This window comes from Hyperolius riggenbachi, chromosome 4 (genome assembly GCF_040937935.1).
Source record: "Hyperolius riggenbachi isolate aHypRig1 chromosome 4, aHypRig1.pri, whole genome shotgun sequence".
NCBI classification, from domain to species: domain Eukaryota; kingdom Metazoa; phylum Chordata; class Amphibia; order Anura; family Hyperoliidae; genus Hyperolius; species Hyperolius riggenbachi.
Window position 1 is genome coordinate 234,348,892 of NC_090649.1, and position 21,942 is coordinate 234,370,833.

The following is a 21,942-nucleotide window of genomic DNA, read 5'->3' on the forward strand; positions in this document are numbered from 1 at the left end:
GCATAACTTGAAGGGTGTGTAAATGTTAGACCTTCGAATGTGGTGGGGCTATGAGCCCACTCTCTGTTGAAAGTCGTCTGAGAGTTTGAAGTGGTGCCAGACTGCCCAAGTGATATTGTATTGTTCAAGTTTGTCTGCAGCTGCTGACACCAGTTCCTCCATTTCTGCGATTGCATCTACCCTACGGACCCACTCAGTGGGGGACGGAGGGGTGGGAGATTTCCAATGGAGTGGAATGAGTGCCCTTGCGGCGTTAATTAAATGAATTAGGAGAGATTTCTTATAGGTTCTGATGGAGGTTTTGGTATCATGCAGCAGGAGACAAGCTGGGGTAAATGGGATTTTGTCGGTTGTGATGTGTTCCATTAAGGAGTGGATTGATTTCCAAAAATTATGTATGATTGGGCATTCCCAAAAGATGTGGACAAGAGTCCCTCCAGGGGCTCCACATCTCCAGCACTGATCTGGGAGTGAAGGGAAAATTTTGTGCAGAACATGAGGCGTCTTATACCAACGTGTTATGATTTTGTAGCCAAGTTCCTGGGTGTTAGAGTTTAGTGAACCTTTGTGGTTAAAAAGGATGATTTGTTGCCATCTATCATTATCAAATTTTAGCTTCAGATCTCTTTCCCACTTGTCTTGGAATTTGGTGTTTCCGTCCCAATTTGCCCCGAGCAAAATTTGATATATGGAGGACACCAGGTGTCTGTGGGAGCCTTCACTAACCACTACATTTTCAAATGGGGTGAGTGTTTTAGACCAGACTTTCTTGATTTGACCACTATTGAGATAGTGGGAGATCTGGAGGTATTGCCACCAAGTCAGGGGGGAAGGGGTCTCAAATGTTGAATTAAGATCAGTAAGTGATTTAATTCTACCATTACTAATGAAGTCTTTGACCCGAGGAGTTGAGAGGGTGGGATTGTTAGAGAGGAAGGGGATCTCGCGGGCTGGAGAGAACTCAGGGTTGTATATTAAGGGGGTTAGTTTGCTTGGAAATGAGGTCAACCCAAGTTTTAAAGAGTGTTTCCGTAAGCAGGTAATTGCAGCGTCGATTAATGGGTTGCCCAGGGTTCCTTTTGTACGTTTGCTAGGGGGCACCCAGCCAAGGACTGGGGCCGGAGTTGAAGTGAGATCTTGTTCAACTAGAACCCAGTGTTTGGTATCCAGCTCGTTAGACCATTCCACCACTCTAGCTAGTTGTGATGCGATATGGTATTTAGTTAGGTCAGGGAGACCAAGGCCTCCACATTCTTTGGGCATGGAGATCACCGCTCTTTTCAATCTGGGTGGTTTGTTCCCCCAAATAAATTTGGAGATTTGAGATTGGAGAGAGCGCAGATAGGATGGAGGAAGTGTAATAGGGAGACATTGGCTGACATAGAGGAACCGAGGAAGCAGGTTCATTTTGACAGAGGAAATTCTCCCAAACCAGGAGAGACAGGGTTTTTTGGCCCAGCTGGTCAGATCATCAGAGAGAGTTCTGCCCAGAGATTCAAAGTTCAGGTGGAACAACTCAGACAGCTCACTAGGAATATTAATTCCCAAATATTTCAGGGATGACTTGGACCATTGAAATGGAAAGGACCGCTCACATTGAAGGACCACTTCTGGTGTCAGGGAAATGTTCAACGCCTGGGATTTGGAAAAATTGATCTTGAGATTAGAGAGTAGGCCGAATTCATGGAACCTCTTCATCAAATTCGGCAGTGAGACTAAGGGGTCCTGCAAGAAAAACAAGAGATCGTCGGCAAATGCCTCAACTAGATGTTCGTTTGTCCCTATTCTAACACCCCTGACTGGGGGATCCGATCTTAGACAGTTGAGAAAGGGCTCTAGAGTTAAAATGTATATGAGTGGCGAAAGAGGGCAGCCCTGTCTAGTTCCATTTGATATTGCTAATGGGGACGACAGTACCCCATTTGCTTTAACCCGAGCTGATGGGTTAGAATAGAGTAAACCGATCCAGTGGATCATAGGTTCACCAATGTTAAGGCATGACAGGGTGGCCCGGATATAGTCCCAGGCCACCCTGTCAAAGGCCTTCTCTGCGTCTGTGGACAGGAGAAAGGTCTTCACTCCCTTTGTTTTGGCCAGAGAGATTATGTCGATCGTACGAAAGACGTTATCTTTGGCTTCCCTCCCAGGGATAAAGCCAGCCTGATCGCCTATTATTGTGTTAGGAACGTGGGGTAGTAGCCGGTTAGCGATAATTTTAGCTAGGATTTTTGCGTCCAGGTTCAGCAGTGAGATAGGTCTATAGCTGGCACACTGTTGTGGATCTTTCCCGTCCTTGGGGATCACGGTAATGTGAGCCTCAAGGAATTGGGGAGATGGGACAGTGGTTGAGTTAGTGGAGTTAAAGGCTGCTATGAACCTGGGAGCAAGAATGTGGCGGAAGAGTTTATAATACTGGGAGGAAAGGCCATCTGGGCCCGGTGCTTTACCAGCTTTGAGTGTGGAGGTAGCCATAAGGAATTCGTCCTCAGATATAGGTGCTGAGAGCATCTCCCTGTCATCAGTGGAGAGGTGAAAGGGGCGGCAGAATTTGTTTAAAAAGGCATGCATCTTAGCGGACCTCTCCAGGCCTCTGGGATCCGGTGACCCTACAGGGTATAGGTTATATAACTTCTCATAGAACTGTCTGAATTGCTCCACAATATCCTCCGGTGAGTGAACCTTCCTCTGGGACTTGTCTATAATCGAGGAGATGTTTGTTTTAAGAACCTGCTTCCTCAGGGACCTGGCTAGAATTCTTCCAGGTTTATTACCAAACTCATAGAAAATGCGTTTACTCCAACAGATTTTCCTTTTTGCCTCAACTAAGAGGTATCTGGATAAGTATATTCTAGCTGTGGTCAGTTCCTCCATTCTATCTGCTGCTAAGGATTGTTTATGGAGTCTCTCAATCTCATTTACTTTGGCTGTCAAATTAGCTATGGCCTCTTCTTTTTCTCTTTTGAGCAGGGCCCCTAAGCGGATAAGCCTCCCCCTGATCACCACCTTGTGTGCTTCCCAGACAGTGAGAGGCGAAGTGTCTGGGGTTTGGTTGATAGTAAAATAGTCAGATAATGCAGCAGAGATCTTCTCTGCTCTAACCTTATCAGCCAGCAGGTGTGGGTTTAAACGCCAGCACCAGGTTTTGGTCACTCGTTCCGGGAGTTTGAGGGTAACGAAAACTGGGGCGTGATCTGAAATGCTTTTAACGCCAATTGATGTTGATTGTAACAAGCTCAAGTCTCTTTGGGAAACAAAGAGGTAGTCGATGCATGAGTGTTTCTTATGAATTTGGGAAAAGAACGTAAAATCCTTTTCTCGTGGGTGGGTGGTTCTCCATACATCGACTAGGGCTAGTTTTTGCAACTGTGTACGGATAGCCTTTAGAGACCTATAAGATAGAGTCGAGGTTCCGTTAGAGCAGTCTATGAGCGGTTCCAGCGGGGCATTAAGATCACCTCCCAGAATCAGTATACCTTGCATAAAGTTTAGCAGTTTTGATAAGGTGGTAATCAGGAAGGGAGCCTGCTTCACATTAGGAGAGTAAAGATTAGCTAATGTAATGATTCTGTTGTCAATTTTGCCTTTCACGAATAGAAACCTTCCCAGTGGGTCCTGTTGGACTTCTAGGGCTTGATTCACAAAGCGGTGCAAAGTGTTTGCACGCCAGTGAAAAGCCCCTTATCACGCCTAAACTCACTTTAGGCGTGATAAGAAGAAACTCGCGCGAAGTTACCGCGCGTACGCGCGTACGCGCGTAAGTGCGCGCGCAGCAACCGACGCTTCGCGCGAAGCTCCCATTAAACCCTATGGGACTTTGCGCGCGAAGAGCAGGAAAAAGCGGTGATAGCTCAGTGGTGAAAAGGTCATCACGCCTAAAGTCTTTTAGGCGTGATAACTGGGTTATCACCGCTTTGTGAATCAAGCCCCTAGTGTAGTGAATGGGATATTTTGGTTGACAAAAATAGAAACCCCTTTCGTTTTAGTTGTAGCCGAAGTGGCATGAAATGCATGTGGGAAGCGTTTGTCAAATCTGGTTGGGGTATGACCTGAGCGTAAATGTGTCTCCTGTAGGAAGGCAAAGTTTGCCTTCTCCCTTTTCAAAAAATCAAATATCATGGTCCTTTTTTCAGGGGTGTTCATACCATTGACATTTAGTGACACCATTTTCCAGGTTAGAAAACCTGAGCTGGTGGTCTCCATATTTTTATCGTGTGTGCCCATGTTCCAGAATATCAGTGCTGGCAGATGCGGGAGCCGTGGGGGTCTGGTTAAGGTGGGTATCTCTGGTAAGCCCAATCTGTATGGCCACAAGCCTGGACAACCACTTCTCGCAGAGAGTGAGATTTCTTTCAAAGGGGTGTTAGGTACAGACACCAAGGGATAAGAGGACAGTGTTAAAAAGAGAAGAGGAAAAAAAAAAGGAAAAAATAGGGTGAGGACAGAGACAGTAACCTATCTAGTGTAGGAGCGACAAGGACAGGCATCCCACGTGAGTACAGTGTGGGGGACTGCACTCACCCAACGTGTGGGTAACCTTCTCAGTGTGTCAGGTATACACACTGTTGTGGGTTGTGGAAGGATACCAAGGGTATAGGAGCTGATCTCATGGGTGTCTACACTGCATAGTGCAGAAGGGATTACCTGAATGGAAATCCTAGTATTGGGTGAGCTATAACAAAATAGCCTCAATTAGCCTAGTGTAGGAGGACAAGCAGGGATAGAGGGGCCTCCCTCCCCCCCAGGTCTGACCTAGAGTTCTAGAGAAGAAGTTAACATACATACTTAACTGGAGAACAAACTCTAGGCAATGCGGTATAATATTCAACATCAACATCAACGTCCACATCCCCCCCCCCCTCTTCTTCATTTTGCCCCCACATCATTATTAGCCCCAAAACCCCCCAAATACAAACATTTAGCAAAGTAACGGATCTGAACAAAAACAGTTAGAAACATCATAACACGAACTGGGGCCTGCAGAGGTTGTTATCTAATGTGTGAGGGGCCCAGAAATGGAGTACGTGAGGCCATCAAAAATATTATAGCTAAGTCACGCTAGGAGCCCCACATCATAAAGGGGGTCTCACCCGAACGGGGGGTGCATATGCTGAGAATGAGGGGGGAGGGGAAGGGAGGAAGAAAACCCCCACCAATGTACCTTCTATCAGTCACCGGTGGAGACTTCGGAAGTGCGCGAGGAGATGGAGGGTCTCCTCTGCGACAATCCGGATTCCGGAGGGGAGCGGGACTGACCAGCTAGTTGGGATGCCGGAGGTGTGGAAACGAAGTCTCCTGCAGACGCTAACTCGGGGATTGACATTTCACCGTCCCAGTTCGGGATATCCACCAATGACAGGCCCAGTTCGGTGCAGAAATCGGACAGGCCGGCAGCTGATCTGAGTATCGCCATGCGGTCGCCATGCATCACCGTTAGTGCAAATGGGAACCTCCAGCGGTAGGTATAACCTTTGTCACGCAGGAGTTGAAGTAGCGGTTTGAGGGCTCTTCTCTTGGCAAGAGTGATGGCTAAGAGGTCTTGGTATAAAGCAATGGAGTGGTCATTGAAGCTAATCTCCTCGTTGTTTCTAGCGGCCTTCATGATATCCTCCTTTTGCTTAAATGATTCAAGGCAGCAAATGATGTCCCTCGGCCTATCACTCTCTAGGCCCCGGCGTCTCAGCGCTCTGTGAGCCCTGACGAGTGGGATCTCAGAGTCAGCCGGAAGATCCATGAGGTTTGCGAAGATCGATTGGAGGGCAGGCTCAATCTACTCTGTGGAGACTGTTTCGGGGAGGCCTTTCACCCGAATGTTGCACCTCCTGCCTCGGTTGTCAAGGTCTTCTAAATGGCGAGAGTGAGCTGCTATTCTGGCATTCTGCCCTACCGCCAGCCTGTGGAGCATGGTGATTTGCGACCCCTGGGCGGTGTCTGCGGCCTCTAGGGCCTGAAGCCTCACGCCGAAGGCAGCTACATCTTGACGTACCTCTGCTATTGCGGAGTGAAAGGTGGATTTGATGTCCGCTGCCATCGCTTGAAGATCGTCTAGGGTAAGGGCCGCTTTCTTCTTATCTTTTTGCAGGTTAGTGCCTGTGCTTGGCGGTGACGCATTGTTCGAGTCTTTGACGGGCGCCATCTTAGTTTTAGATGGGTCCGTGCTAGCGCCGCGGTTTGAGCGGAATATCTCCGGGATAGTAGGTCCCACTGAGGTTTGCGAGAGTGTTAGGTCTTCCTTGGAGGCAAGCTGTTTGCGGGTACTCCTCATAGCTCGGGTCGTATCGGGTAAAGGCTAGAATTTGGATGCTTCGTGCAGTGGTGACACGAGAGCTCAGAGCTAAGCAGCCATCTTGCTCGGGATCCAAGCCACGCCCCTACATTTTATTCTTATTTAGATCTTTAATTTATTATGTCATATTACTGTGAAAAAGAAGAGTGATATTTGTGTATTTGCCAGAATCTGTGTCTAGTGCCATACAGAAGAGGCACAATGATTGGGCCCAATCCAATTCAATTTTTTACTGCCAGAATCTGTGTCTAGTGCCATACAGAAGAGGCACAATGATTGGGCCCAATCCAATTCACTTTTTTACTGCCAGAATCTGTGTCTAGTGCCATACAGAAAAGGCACAATGATTGGGCCCAATCAAATTTACTTTTTCTCCTAAGCTTTCTCCTAGGAGATAATTTTCATCTTGTGTTTAAAATGAGTGTTCAGCACTCTGCAATTGAAAAAGTACCAAAAAGTACTTGAAAAAGTACTGTCCAAATTATTCTGAGTATTTTCTTGCCTGCTGGCTGCTGTTGGCTTAAAGACCACTTTCATAATAAGGTCTGAAAATATCACCTAAGAGAAAATGTAGGGAAGATAAAGGAGATAAAATAAATTGAATAAGGGCCCAAGAGTTTAGGTACACTGAAGGTTTGAGTCTTACCTTTATGATGGGCACTCTTAGCCATGCTGTCTGCCTCTTCTCTATCCGGCATGTGTTTACACATAACACATGCCGAATAGAGAAGAGGCAGACAGCATGACTAAGAGTGCCCAAACAGTGCACCACACAGTTGAGTGATTAATGCAGCAACACATGACCCCCCACCCAGGGCCGGCCCTGGACTTTCTGCTGCCTGAGGCAAAGATCGTAAAGGCGCCCCCCCCCCCCCCACCTTGTCATCACCTTCATTGATTCTGTTCCCCTTGCCATTTTCCAACCCCCCCCCCCCCCCCCCGTTTTGTCATCCCCTTCATTGCTTCTTTCTTTTCCCCTTGCCAAGCCCCCCCCCCCCCCCCTATGTCTACATTATAACATTACATCATCAACCCCAGACCCACACACAACCGACCGTGAAGAAAGGCCTGCTCTGAGTAATGCAGCAAACAAAGTGACGAGTTACATAGTTACATAGTTATTTTGGCTGAAAAAAGACATACGTCCATCAAGTTCAACCAGTACAAAGTACAACTCCAGTCCGTCCCCCACATACCCCTGTTGATCCAGAGGAAGGCGAAAAAAACCCCACCAGGCATGGTCCAATTAGCCCCAAATGGGAAAAATTCCTTCCTGACTCCAGATGGCAATCAGATAAAATCCCTGGATCAACATCATTAGGCATAACCTAGTAATTGTAGCCATGGATGTCTTTCAACGCAAGGAAAGCATCTAAGCCCCCTTTAAATGCAGGTATAGAGTTTGCCATAACTACTTCCTTTGGCAATGCATTCCACATCTTAACCACTCTTACTGTAAAGAACCCTTTCCTAAATAAATGGCTAAAACGTTTTTCGTCCATGCGCAGCTCATGTCCTCTAGTCCTTTGAGAAGGCCTAGGGACAAAAAGCTCATCCGCCAAGCTATTATATTGCCCTCTAATGTATTTATACATGTTAATTAGATCTCCTCTAAGGCGTCTTTTCTCTAGACTAAATAAACCCAGTTTATCTAACCTCTCTTGGTAAGCGAGACCTTCCATCCCACGTATCAATTTTGTTGCTCGTCTCTGCACCTGCTCTAAAACTGCAATATCTTTTTTGTAATGTGGTGCCCAGAACTGAATTCCATATTCCAGATGTGGCCTTACTAGAGAGTTAAACAGGGGCAATATTATGCTAGCATCTCGAGTTTTTATTTCCCTTTTAATGCATCCCAAAATTTTCTGAGTCTGACTCACTCGACACCGGGGATTGTGGGTCTCCCTCTCCGGATCTGGCGGCGGCGAAGGGCGGGCATCCGCACGACCGCCGCACCGCATCCATGCATGATCCTGCACTGGCAGGCAGGGGACAGACGGCTGAGGCCTGCGGCGGGCATGCTCCGCCTCCACCATTTCAGATCTCGTGCTGGGCCTGGGCCGGTGAGCGGCGGCCGGAGGAGGCGGCAGCCAGCCAGAGCCAGCCTCATCATCGTCATGGTCGGGTCACGTCGCCACCCGTGCGTGACAATCAGCCGCAGGGCAGCAGAGCGGGCGGCATCCGCCGCCAAAGGTGACCAGCATGCAGCCTACTTGGAGCCCGCAAGCTCGCAGCCCGCACTGCAGAGCTGAGCTCGGAGAGTCGTGGCCGCCAGGCCGCTGCATCATGTGGGTGGCGGGAGGGAGGTACGCACAGCCTGGGGGGCGGCGGGGCGGGTCTCAGAAGTTCACAGACAGTCCGGGCGGCCTCGACGGAGCCGGAGGGGAGCTGGGGAGGATCACTCACGTTGTGTGTGCAGGCACTAGGTCGGAGGCAGGTCGGGCACCACACAGGATCAGCCAGACTTCGTCTGCACTGCAGCCTGCACTCTCTCTCTCCTCTCCCCAGTCACTTCCTCTCTATGTCTGGTGCCACCCCTCCACTTCCTGCCGCCTGAGGAACCCGCCTCACCCCGCCTCATGGGCGGGCCGGCCCTGCCCCCACCCCCCCACATACACATAAACATGCTCACACAGAGGTGCACCATCTGTCAGCTTCCTTATCTGTATTGTAAAGAGCAGTATTGTAGAAATAGGTTTGCAGAGGTTGCAGCTACTGAACCAGACTCTAAAGATCTGTGAGGCCTCCTCCAGTCACTGTACTTGCTCTTTTTTGGTTTTATAGTGGTAAAGTAGCAATAGTTATAAGTATGCGTATTCATAGATAGGGCAATTTCAGACAAGGTGTTATTTTTGATTAATTGTTAAATATTGATAAGAGCATACAACCCTTGATCTACCCGCATATGTTTCAGCAAAAACTCTCTAGAGTGATTTCTAAGAAAACTACAGACAATACACTGTATATTCCTCAAGAGAGCATAATACATCATTTCATTGAGATCCATAATGCATACAGGAGCATGCTCAATAACCCAACAGAAAACAATGCACAGATTGACAGGAAATAGCGTAATTCAATGTAACTGTGCTGGCCACTTGGGTCTTAGCATTTTATTGGGGTTTTCTGTGCAGGGACCTTACAAATACAAGAAAATAGCTCTGACAGTGTACAATAACACAGCTTCAGACATAAACAAATCAAGAGTCTTTATTAAGGTAGTTCATTGTATTCATGCAGTGATCAGTAAAAATGCAAACAATGGTAAACAATCAATAAAAAGAACAACATAGTGACAGATAACCCCAAACTGAAAGAAATTCCAGCAAGGCACAGTAACTGTTACCATAAAATACATTCAACCTGCATAAGGGCAAAATAACAATAGAGAAAAGGCAAGGGATAAATAATAACAGTAGCTGGGTAAAATAAGAACAAAGTACAAGGCAGGGGGAAGCAAGGGCTAAAACACAAGCAGGATAACTGGTAAAACATCTTTGATGATAAAGCAACCAGAATATAAAAGCTTCCAGCAATGAGACTCAGGTGTAGGTTAAGTCTTAATACTGCCCCAAGCCACACACTGCTACACTGTGGAACTGTATGAAAGGGACCTACAATATCCCTGACACCTGTATATTTTGACCCTGGCACTGCATGCAGACATGCAAGTTTAATTTAGTCAGAGCAATTTTTTGTGAAAAGTAGAGAAGTTCATTTTCAAATGATGCCAGGGAAAATTATTGAACCCCTTAAATAAATCAATACCCAATTACATAGTTACATAGTTATTTTGGTTGAAAAAAGACATACGTCCATCGAGTTCAACCAGTACAATTGTTTTTGGTTATTTTGTAAGTAGCCACTGAATTTCTCCACTGTTTGTTTAAAAGCAATTTTTAAAAGAAGAGTATGCCCCCAAGCCTTATTTAGCCCTTATCTCCCATGCAGGCAAGTATTCTCGACAGAAAGCTAGAGATTAAGGGCTGGTTCGCACCTGTATTTGCCCGGCTTTCGGTAACATCGCGTTTGGCGGCATTGCAGCTTTGTTGTTTTCAGGCTTTCAGTGGCTTTCCATGGCTTTCAGTTGTGGTCTGCGTTTTTCTTCCCCATAGGGGGACAGTAGCCGCGGCGGTTAACTGCCCCAGGATGCTACATATAGCGTTCAGAGTCGCCTCGAACACCAGGGAAACTCGGGATCGGAATGCCGCACTTGCCCAAACACCAGTAAAAGCCCGGTACAGACGCTCCCATTCACTTGAATGGGAGCGTTTAACACCGTGTCCCGAACACCGCCGGTAAACGCGGGGCAGGCGTGAACCAGTCCTAAAGGATAGTCTGCAACAGGGAGCATCAAAGTCACCTCCCTTTGCATAGCACTCCTGCCCTGACCTTAGAGATGCACTTCGTGGGCTCATCACCAATGTGGTTCCTAGAAGAAGACTGAGTGGAGTAACTATTCCCACACACTGATTATTCCATTTATAAAAAGTAAAGAACATTTGTATTAGTTTTCCTTTTCTACTCTTCAGTTTACAACTTTCTGCTAATATGCATAACTTTTCTCTTTACTTCTGTATTCTAACTTTTTTTAATCAAACTTTCACAGAAGCTCTCTTATGTTGGGGTTGTTTGCATCACTGCATAGCAAGTATAAAAATAAGATTTTCAAGCGTATTTAGATATATGTATCTTAGTTCAGTAAATGCTTATGACAATTTATTTACAACTCCGTCTTTCATACTCTCCATTGTTTTATTGAATCATGCATCCTTCTAACATATTCTGATGATAAACACTTGTTTCTTCTTTAAAGAGACTCCGTAACAAAAATTGCATCCTGTTTTTTATCATCCTACAAGTTCAAAAAGCTATTCTAATGTGTTCTGGCTTACTGCAGCACGTTCTACTATCATCATCTCTGTAATAAATCAACTTGTCTCTCTCTTGTCAGACTTGTCAGCCTGTGTCTGGAAGACTGCCAAGTTCTTCAGTGTTGTGGTTCTGCTATGAACTCCCCCTTCCAGGCCCCTCTCTGCACACTGCCTGTGTGTTATTTAGGATTAGAGCAGCTTCTCTCTTCTCTCTTATATTTTACAAGCTGGATAAATCGTCCTCTGAGCTGGCTGGGCTTTCACATACTGAAGAATTACAGACAAGGGCAAAGCTGTTTGCAGGAAGAAACAAGCAGTCTGAAACTTCAGTGCATGAGAACAGGGGGAAAGAAACACACAAATAATCTCTTGAGATTCAAAAGGAAGGCTGTATACAGCCTGCTTGTGTATGAATGTATTTTGTATGTGTGGACATACTGTACATCAACCTACTTCCTGTTTTGGTGGCCATTTTGTTTGTTTATAAACAAACTTTTTACAACTGTTTTTAACCACTTTTAATGCGGCGAGGAGCGGCTAAATTGTGTCAGAGGGTAATAGGAGATGTCCCCTAACGCACTGGTATGTTTACTTTTGTGCGATTTTAACAATACAGATTCTCTTTAAATCTTCTGTAAATCTTCACAAATGATTCTGTTATATCTTGTATTATTATTTTCCTTTACTCTTCTTCTTTAGGGTGGATAGGAAGCCTATACTCACCACATATTTTTGCATGATTGACTAATAGAATGCCTTGGCAGAAATGAAAATATGATGCTTCTGAATAGAATTGTGGCAGGATGTGGTGGGGTTAGATGGCAGGAGGCAGGCTATGCGTAAGACTAAAGAAGAAGAAAATTAACTTGGGGTTCATTCATACTATGCATGCTGCGTTGCATAATAACGCAACGCATTACCACATGTGAACTAACTATAAGTACGATTTTATGAACATGTAATCAACAAATGATCCAATTCACTTTGTCTCCTAAGTTTTCTCCTAGAACAGGCATGTTCAAAAGCCTTTTCTGGTAGTCCTCAAAACTCTCTCCTGTTTACAATTGCATGCAGCCCAGAGCATGCAGGGGCCAACCTTTGTTACCGCTCTGCCTCCTCCACAACTCCTCTGTAGTCCCATACTGATTACTACAGGGCTACAAAAAATGGTCTCCAGGATACGCATTTGCGGGTAGATTTTTCTCCAATGGCCATTTTGTTGTACTCCAAATCTATAGTAATTTCTGTAGGACTTTAAAACTTTGCTACAGGAGGTCCTGATTGAGGAGGAGGAGCATAGGGGAAGACAGAACAGAGCTAGTGAGATGGTGAGGGGGAGGGTGCAGCCATCCATGTGCCAGCAGTGGCTACCATTATGTCAGCAGCAGCCAACACTGTGACACTACTGTGCCAGCAGCATCCGCCACTAAACCATACTCAGCTACAACTGTGAAACTACTGTACCCCCAGCAGCCAACACTGTGCCTGCAGCAGAAACCAATTACCAGCAGCAACTAATTAGCAGCCACAACTATGCCAGTAGCAGTAACTATCACTAACCAGCAGCCGCCACTATGCAGCAGCAACAGCCACTCACCAGCAGATGCCACTATGCCAGCAGCAGCAACAGCCACTCACTAGCATCCACCACTATGCCAGCAGCAGTAACAGCCACTCACCAGCAGATGCCACTATGCCAGCAGCAGTAACAGCCACTCACTAGCATCCACCACTATGCCAGCAGCAGTAACAGCCACTCACCAGCAGATGTCACTATGCCAGCAGCAGTAACAGCCACTCACTAGCATCCACCACTATGCCAGCAGCAGTAAAAACCACTCACCAGCAGTCGCCACTATGCCAGCAGCAGTAACAGCCACTCACTAGCATCCATCACTAGTGATGTCGCGAACCTCCGATTTTCGGTTCACGAACCCTGTTTGCGAACCTCCGCGGAATGTTCGGTTCGCGGAAAAGTTCGCTAACCGCAATAGACTTCAATGTGGAGGCGAATTTTCAAAAATAGAAAAAAATTATGCTGGCCACAAAAGTGATGGAAAACATGTTTCAAGGGGTCTAACACCTGGACCCCTAGGTGGCGGAGTGGGATACATGCCAAAAGTCCCAAGGAAAAATCTGGGTTCACTCAACACAACAGGTAGTTATGTGCAGTGATGAGGTGGGTTAAGTAAACATAACAGGTAGTAGGTACATGCAGTACTGGGTGGGTAGTACAATGTGCAGCTCTCACACACACAGGCTGGGCTGCTGGCAGTGGCACACACAGTATGAATTAGCAAGGCTGTGTATGCAACAAAAGTATCAGTTTGACACACAGAAGAAAAAAAATGTACAGGATGAGCTCTGAAAAGAGCTGTTGTTGTTGAGGGGTGCTTTAAAAGCAATAATAATCAACCAGGAGCAAGCAAAGCAGCCTAGAACCTAACTAATCTGTCCCTAGGAGAAAAAGTCTGCAGCAGCTGTCCCTTTCCTCTCTTTAGCAGGCACACGAGTGAGTGTAATGGCTGCCGGACCCTGCCTTATATAAGGGGGGGGTGGGGCTCCAGGGCTTAGTTTAGCCTGATTGGCTACAATGTGCCTGCTGACTGTGATGCAGAGGGTCAAAGTTGACCCTCATAGTGCATTATGGGGCGAACCGAACTTCCGCAAAAGTTCGCCTTAAGCAGGCGAACGCGAACCACCTAGGTTCGCCGGGAACCATTCGCCTGTGAACCGTTCGCTACATCTCTATCCACCACTATGCCAGCAGCAGTAACAGCCACTCACCAGCAGATGCCACTATGCCAGCAGCAGTAACAGCCACTCACTAGCATCCACCACTATGCCAGCATCAGTAAAAACCACTCACCAGCAGTCGCCACTATGCCAGCAGCAGTAACAGCCACTCACTAGCATCCACCACTATGCCAGCAGCAGTAAAATCCACTCACCAGCAGTCGCCACTATGCCAGCAGCAGTAAAAGCCACTCACCTACAGCCACCACTATGCTAGCAGTAGTAGCAGTCACTCATTAGCAGCTGCAAATATGCTAACAGAAAGAGCCCCTCACTAGAAGACGCCACTATGCCGCAGTAGCCATTGATTAACAACCGCAGCCACTTGTTAGCAGCCGCCAATATGCCAGCAGCAGCAGCAGCCTCTCGTTAGCAACCACCACTGTGCCAGCTGCAGTATGTTTGCATAGAAAAGGGGACATGCTATCTGCACATGGTTTATGGTTTATTTCCTGTGGAAATGTTCTGTTTGATAAAATGTAGTAGGCAGTACGTAGGGGAAATTAGAAAAACTAAGGTTTAATTTCGCTAGGTCAGCCCCCTAGCAGTATCAAGAACAGCGATATGGCCCTTGGCCTAAAAAGTTTGGATACCCCTGTCCTAGGAGATCATTTTTTATCTTCAGGTTCAAATAACTTTTCAGCATTCTTCAACTGAAAGAGTAGCAAAAGGTAGATGGTAGGGTACTGACAAAATTATTTCCTTGCTTGCTGGTGCCTTAAAAGGCTGTTATTGATAAGATGTGAAAATATTATGTAGAAAAAAACGTATAGGGCTCGATTCACAAAGCGGTGATAACCCAGTTAAAGAATTTAGGCGTGATAACCATTTTATCATGCATAATCTCAGTTTAGGCATGATAAGTTTAGGCATGATAAGTTTAGGCATGATAAGTTTAGGCATGATAAGTTTAGATCGCAAAGTCCCGCACACAAAGCAGAGCCATTAAACTCACCAGACTTTGCTCGTGCAACACTTTTGATCAGCTGTGCACTGCGGTGCTAACCCAGTTGGTGCTATAGTTATCACGCCTAAACTTATCATGCCTAAACTTATCATACCTAAACTTCTCACGCCTAAACTGTGTTTAGGCGTGATAAGGGGCATTTCACCAGTGTGCTAACAGTTTGCACCGCTTTGTGAATCAGGCCCATAGAGTGTGAACTTAGCCTTAGTGAATTCCCATATGATTTTGCAAGCCACACCAATGCTTGGTGTATGCCAGTTTTACTGTATGTTTTCTAAATGTATAACCAGGGCCGGCCCGCTCATGAGGCGGGGTGAAACATTTGCCTCAGGCGGCAGATCTGGGGGGGCGGCACCCGCCCGTCCATGGACGCTGGGGCCGCCCGCCGAGCTGGAGGGGTAGCGGGCAGAAAGGGGGTATTGGGCCTAGCGGCGGGGAGGGGGGTCGGACCCCCCCCCTCCCTCGCCTGGGTCCCCCGATCTGCGCTCCTCCTCCAGCGTAAAGTACCAGCCAGCGTGCATATGAGAAGAGGCAACGGGCGGGGGAATCACTCACCTTCCGCGTTCCATCGCGTGCTCCACTGACGTCACTTCCGGCAACGCCGCCCACTGTATTGTAAGTGGACGGCCTTGCAGGAAGTGACGTCGGTGGAGCGCACGATGGAACGCGGAAGGTGAGTGATTCCCCCGCCCGTTGCCTCTTCTCATATGCAGGCTGGCTGGTACTTTACGCTGGAGGAGGAGCGCAGATCGGGGGACCCAGGCGAGGGAGGGGGGGGGTCCGACCCCCCTCCCCGCCGCTAGGCCCAATACCCCCTTTCTGCTAGCTACCCCTCCAGCTCGGCGGCACACCCCCCCCCACCCACGGGGGAGGGGGGGGGGGGCGATTTTTTTTTCTAATTTTGCCTCAGGCGGCAAAAAGTCTAGGGCCGGCCCTGCGTATAACCACCTGTTTTTGGCAATCACACCTATACATTTCTTTATTCAATTACTTGCCTCATGAAAAAGTATTTAATTGATCCTGTCTTTTCATACTCTTTGCCATTGGCTCTGGATTTAAACATAATATGTGACTGGTGGGTGTGAAGGATTTAAAATGGGAGTGCAGGCTTGCCAGGAGACATTTTTAGTAGTACTACTGGTAAAGGCTTCCAAAAAATAATAAAAAAACAAAAACAAAACAAAGAAATCTTACCCCCCAAAACTTGCCTTTGACACTTTTTGGCCCTGTTCAGCCTAACAGCCAACACTGGCCATGGGTCAACTAGTGAACATGTATTAAGGCATGAACATGTTGTACTTGTGTGGGTTTTTTCAGAGTTGTTAGTGATATTTTTATACACAATAATTACTAACATTCTGAAATGAGTAACGTGTTGCTGTAGCTGTAACTTGCTGTTCTTTTTAAAGGAAAACATTGATTTGGTGGGTGTTTTACGTGCTACTAATTTAGTGACATTGTGTTGCTATGGTGATCGTTCTCATGATGATACGTTGTATGTGAGGATTAAAGAGAATGATTGAATTCAACTAAGCAACACGGTTTCTATGCAATGATGATTTTGATAAGAGAAAAGGAAATAAAAAAAGACAAATTAAAGCAAACTTGTCCACTTTACAGACACATAAATATTGCCACAATATTTAAATATGTTTTAGTTATTTAAAGGATACCCCAACTGAAATGTGACATAATGAGATAGACATGTGTATGTACAGTGCCTAGCACACAGATAACTATGCTGTGTTTCTTTTTTTCTTTCTCTGCCTGAAAGAGTTAAATATCAGGTATGTAAGTGGCTGACTCAGTCCTGACTCAGACAGGAAGTGACTACAGTGTGACCCTCACTGATAAGAAATTCCCCTTTTTTACCTCTTTCTTGCTCCCAGAAGCCATTTTCTGCTAGGAAAGTGTTTTATAGTTGGAATTTCTTATCAGTGAGAGTCACACTGTAGTCACTTCCTGTCTGAGTCAGGACTGAGTCAGCCACTTGCATACCTTATATTTAACTCTTTCAGGCAGGAAAATAAAAAAGGAACACAGCATAGTTATTTGTGTGCTAGGCACTGTACATACCCATGTCTATCTCATTATGTCACATTTCAGTTGGGGTATCCTTTAAGAGGTTATTTATCATAAAAATTACATGCTTTCCTAGAAGGTAATTTATTTAGACACATATAATAAATGTAACTGCTTCGAAAGACTTTGACTGATTGAAATCAAGTGAACATGTCATAATTCTGCTTCCTGTTTTAGCCTACACCAAAAGCAGAGGAGACTCAGTATCACAACTAGCTAATCATTAATTTACTAGTAAATCACATGATGCAACTGGTCATATTTCTTCATTAAAGGACATCTGATGTGCGAGGAATATACTGTAGAAGCTGCCATATTTATTTCCTTGTGATGCAAATTGCCTGGCTGTTCTTCTGGCCCCCTGCCTATAACACTTTAGCCATAGGATGAAACAAGCATGCAGATAAGATTTGACTAAAGTTTGACTAAATTTGTGGCATACTGTATGTGTTTTAGGTGTGTGATTCAGACACACCTGATGTTAGAATGATCAGCAGGGCTCCCAGGCAATTAGCATTGTTTAAAGGGAACCCAGGGTGAAGGGATATGGAGGATTTACTTTTAAACTATGCCAGTTGCCTGGCAGTACTCCTTATCCTAAGTCTCTAATAGTTTTAGCCATAGACCCTGAACAAGCATGCAGCAGATCAGGTACGCTGACTCAGCTGAGTCAAGCTTCACTGGATTAGCCATATGCTTGTTCCTGGGTTTTGACTCGGACACTATTATGCTAAAATGTCGGCAGGACTGCCAGGCAACTGGCATTGTGTACAAGATAATTCATATGGCAGCCTCCATATCGCTCTCACCTCGGGTTTCCTTTAAAAGGTAATACATATGGCAGCCTCCACCTACCTCTCAGTTCAGGGGCCATATGCAATTCATTTTTTCCCCTGAGTTTTCTCCAAAGTGATATTTTCAAACTTGTCAATAAAATGCCTTTTAATTCACCAATTGCAAAGTGCTGGAAAGTTATTTTAAAGAGGAACTGTCACGAAAATCTTAAAATTTAAACCACATACAAATAAGAATCAGAATCAGAATCAGAATCAGAATCAAATTTATTCGCCAAGCACGACTGGGTCATGCCCGGAATTGGGTTTGGCACCTTACACTTGCTCAAAGTAAACACAGGAAGTACAAAAAGACAAACATGCAGAGACAAAAAGTGCAGAACAGTCCATACTATATACAAAAACAGGGGTGCAAAATGGGCAATAGAATACAGTAAAGTGATCAGTGTCAGTGTCCAGATTCAGCATAGAGTTATGTTCGCTAGTTCAGTCAAGTGAGTTCAGGAGGTTGACAGCAGAGGGGAAAAAGGAGTTACTGTGCCTCGAAGTTTTTGCGTAGATGGCTCGGTACCTGCGGCCTGACGGTAGACGGATGAAAAAGCGGTGACCAGGGTGTGAGGGGTCACCGGCAATCTTCAGTGCTCTGGAGCGTAGCCTGGAGATATGTAGGCAGTCGAGTGAGGGGAGTGGTCTCCCAATGATCCTTTCCGCCGATCTAATGATCCTCTGAAGTTTGTATCTATCCCTGTTGGACGATCCAGCGTACCATACAAGGATCGAAGAGCAGAGGACGGACTCTATGGTGGCAGTGTAGAAGTTCATCAGCAATTCCTGGGCCATGCCGAACTTCTTCAGTTGTCGGAGGAAGAACAGCCTCTGCTGGGCTTTCCTCTGAGTTAAGGTGGTGTTTTCCTTCCAGGTCAGGTCATTTGAGATGGTGGTGCCCAGGAGGCGAACGCTGGCCACTCGCTCAGCTTCAAAGCCATCAATGTGGATTGGTGGGGGGGCAGGAGCATGCCTCCTGAAGTCTACTATCACCTCAACAGTTTTGGCTGTGTTAAGGACCAGTCTGTTATCCCTGCACCACTGGCATATTCTGTCGACCTCCCGGCGGTAGTCCTGTTCGTCGTTGTTGGTCACCAGGCCAACGATGGTGGTGTCATCCGCAAATTTGATGACCTTGACAGAGTTTTCCCTGGATCTACAGTTGTTTGTGTAGAGGGAGAATAGGATCGGTGATAAGACACAGCCTTGTGGGGCCCCCGTGTTTGTTACCCTTGGTTGAGAGATGACATCCCCTAGCTTCACGACTTGAGACCTGTTGGTCAGGAAGTCGGTGATCCACAGGCGAAGGGTGGGATGGACATTTCTCACAGAGTAAAAAGAGCCATAAATTACTTTTCTCCTATGTTGCTGTCACTTACAGTAAGTAGTGGAAATCTGACATTACCGACAGACTTTGGACTAGCTCATCTTCTCATAGGGGGGTTCTCAGGGTTGTCTTTATTTTTAAGTGCACTTAGTGAATGTCAGTTGCTCCGTCCAACTGCCAAAATAGTGTGCAGCAAGCAGAGAGGCTGGCCAGCATCTTTATGTAAATCTTTTTGAGGGAATGTCTTTATAAAGAAGAAAGGCCATGCTGAGAATCCCCGATAGAGAGATGGACTAGCCCAAAACCTGTCGGTAATGTCAGATTTCTACTACCAACTGTAAGTGACAGCAACATAGGAGAAAAGTAATGTATGGCTCATTTTATTCTGGGAGCAATGTACTTCTTATTTGTATGTGTTTTAAATTTTAAGATTTTCGTGCACTTCCTTTTAAATAGAAGATTAGAATTTATCTCCTATGAGACTCCATTGTGTATGAAAAGTGCAGAGTGTATACTGTTCCCAGACGCATGATGTCAGAGAGTCCAAAAATGCCAACTATTCTTTTCTCCTATTTCTTTGGAAATTTGGAAGACATTTACAACATTTAGTTAAAAAAAAGGAAAAATCATTGTTTTCTTTCTTCCTTTCAAACTTTTATACCAGTTATGCTGATTAAACAGGGCTTCGTGATTTTGTGCTGCAAACTGCAGTTGGAAATGAATCGTGATGCAACTGTTTTGGAGACTCTTTTTAAAAATAATTGATTCATTCTGGGTGGTGACAGGCAGAATGAGGTTCCCAGACTAGATTTTAAAATATTTCTGGAACTTCAGTAGATAAATAACCTGCAGCTATAGCAGAGTTTAGTCTACATTACACTGCAGCCCTCCAGCAACAATCCTATATTGCTATTGAGTATTGCAAAAGCATGTATAAACTGTTGGGTTGACTTGTTTAATAATACATTTACAAATAGGTGCTGACAAACAATATTACTACTAGAGTCTCTGTCAGCACAGCAGAGCCCACAAATAGCCTAACATTTTGGCCTTCACTACTGTGAGTAGTGCTAGGTAGGTCCAGGTGTCCCCCAGGATAGGCTAGTTAGGTGCAGGTGTCCCCCAGGATAGGCTAGTTAGGTGCAGGTGTCCCCCAGGATAGGCTAGTTAGGTACAGGTGTCCCCTTGGATAGACTAGTTAGGTGCAGGAGGTGTCCCCTAGGATAGGCTAGGTAGGTGCAGGTGTCCCCCAGGATATAAAAAAATATCCGAATTGCTATTCAAAGTTCGGATAGTGGAAAAAGTTTGGATTATCTGGGTAGTTCGGATATCCGGAATCCGGATGCGCTCCACTGTCCCCTATGATAGGCTTGTTAGGTGCAGCCTGGTGTCCCCCATGATAGACTAGGTAGGTGCAGGTGTCTCTCAGTATAGGCTAGATAGGTACAGGAGCCCCACAGTATAAGTTAGCTAGGTGTAGGGGCTCCTGTACAAAGTAGGCAACAATAGGGATGTTAGTAATAGTGCCCCCCACCTCTGATCCCTCCCCCCATCCCCCTGATCCAACCACTTACTCACCAAGCCTTGTTCCAGCAATCGCAGCAGCCTACCTGCACATCTCCGGTACCCCCACGATATGGGGAAGATTGGGACTGAGAAGCGTCATGACGTCATGGCATCATCAACGTCATGACGTTAGTCCCTCATTCCAAAGAATACCGAAGCTGTGCAGGGAGGCTGCTGCGATCGCTGGAACAAGGCTTGGTGAGCAAGTGGCTGGATTGGGGGAGGGTGGGGGGGGGCTAGGATTGGAGGTGGGGAACAATATTACTAACATCCCTACTGCTGCCTACATTGTACAGGAGCCCCTTCACCTAGCTAACTTATACTGTGGGGCTCCTGTAGCTAGGAAAACCTCCTGAGCGGCATCCCTCACACTGTGTCAGGTATACCGCTTTCTGCAAAAATGTCTTGCCCGACAGTGGGAATACTGCTCAGGAGGTTAAAGACTAATAGTGAGTAAAATTATCAATTTATGTTTTGTCTGAATGTTAAAGATAGCAATATTTTTTTTTTCTAAAGGAAAATCAGGTTAAATAATAGTTAGTGGAGAATGTGAAAAAATAGTTGTTTTATAGGTTTTTTTATTAGGGGTTCATTGGTCTTGAAATTACCTGTTACAACTGTACTGGATGTTACTTTAGTGTTAGAGCATAGCAAGAGGGTAGTGAGCGTGATGGTGTTGGTGAAAAGACCATTTTAAAGGACTCTCAAAGCGAACAGCACAATATATTTTTACTTACCTGGGGCTTCTTTCAGACCCTAGAAGTCCTTTGGGTTCCTCGCTGCAGCTCCAGTGCTCCTCAGTGGCTTGCTGGCCGTCTGTAAAGATTGCCAACCGATCAGCAGGTTGGCGCTTCTGCGCATGTATGTGGGGGGTGTGAGCGACTGCGCAGAAACATGCCCACGTCATCAGGCACATACTGCACCTGCGCAGTAGTCTGTAAAGTACACATTAATCATACATCTGTTAGCTAGACAAGTGCCCTGTCTCAAATACCCAACCGGTTTTGGCGTTCCGCCTTCATCTAGACAAGACAAGACAAATAACATTTATATTGCGCTTTTCTCCTGGCAGACTCAAAATGCCAGAGCAGCAGCCACTAGGGCGCGCTCTATAGGCAGTAGCAGTGTTAGGGAGACTTGCCTAAGGTCTCCTACTGAATAGGTGCTGGCTTACTGAACAGGTAGAGCTGATATTCGAACCTGGTCTC

The 21,942-nt window shown here is 46.0% G+C and overlaps 1 protein-coding gene across 5 annotated transcripts in view; it reads left to right on the plus strand.

The window, feature by feature from the left end:
- COL19A1 (collagen type XIX alpha 1 chain) overlaps nt 1-21,942 on the plus strand; it is a 1,086,226-nt gene that overhangs the window by 957,785 nt on the left and 106,499 nt on the right. The window lies entirely within an intron of this gene.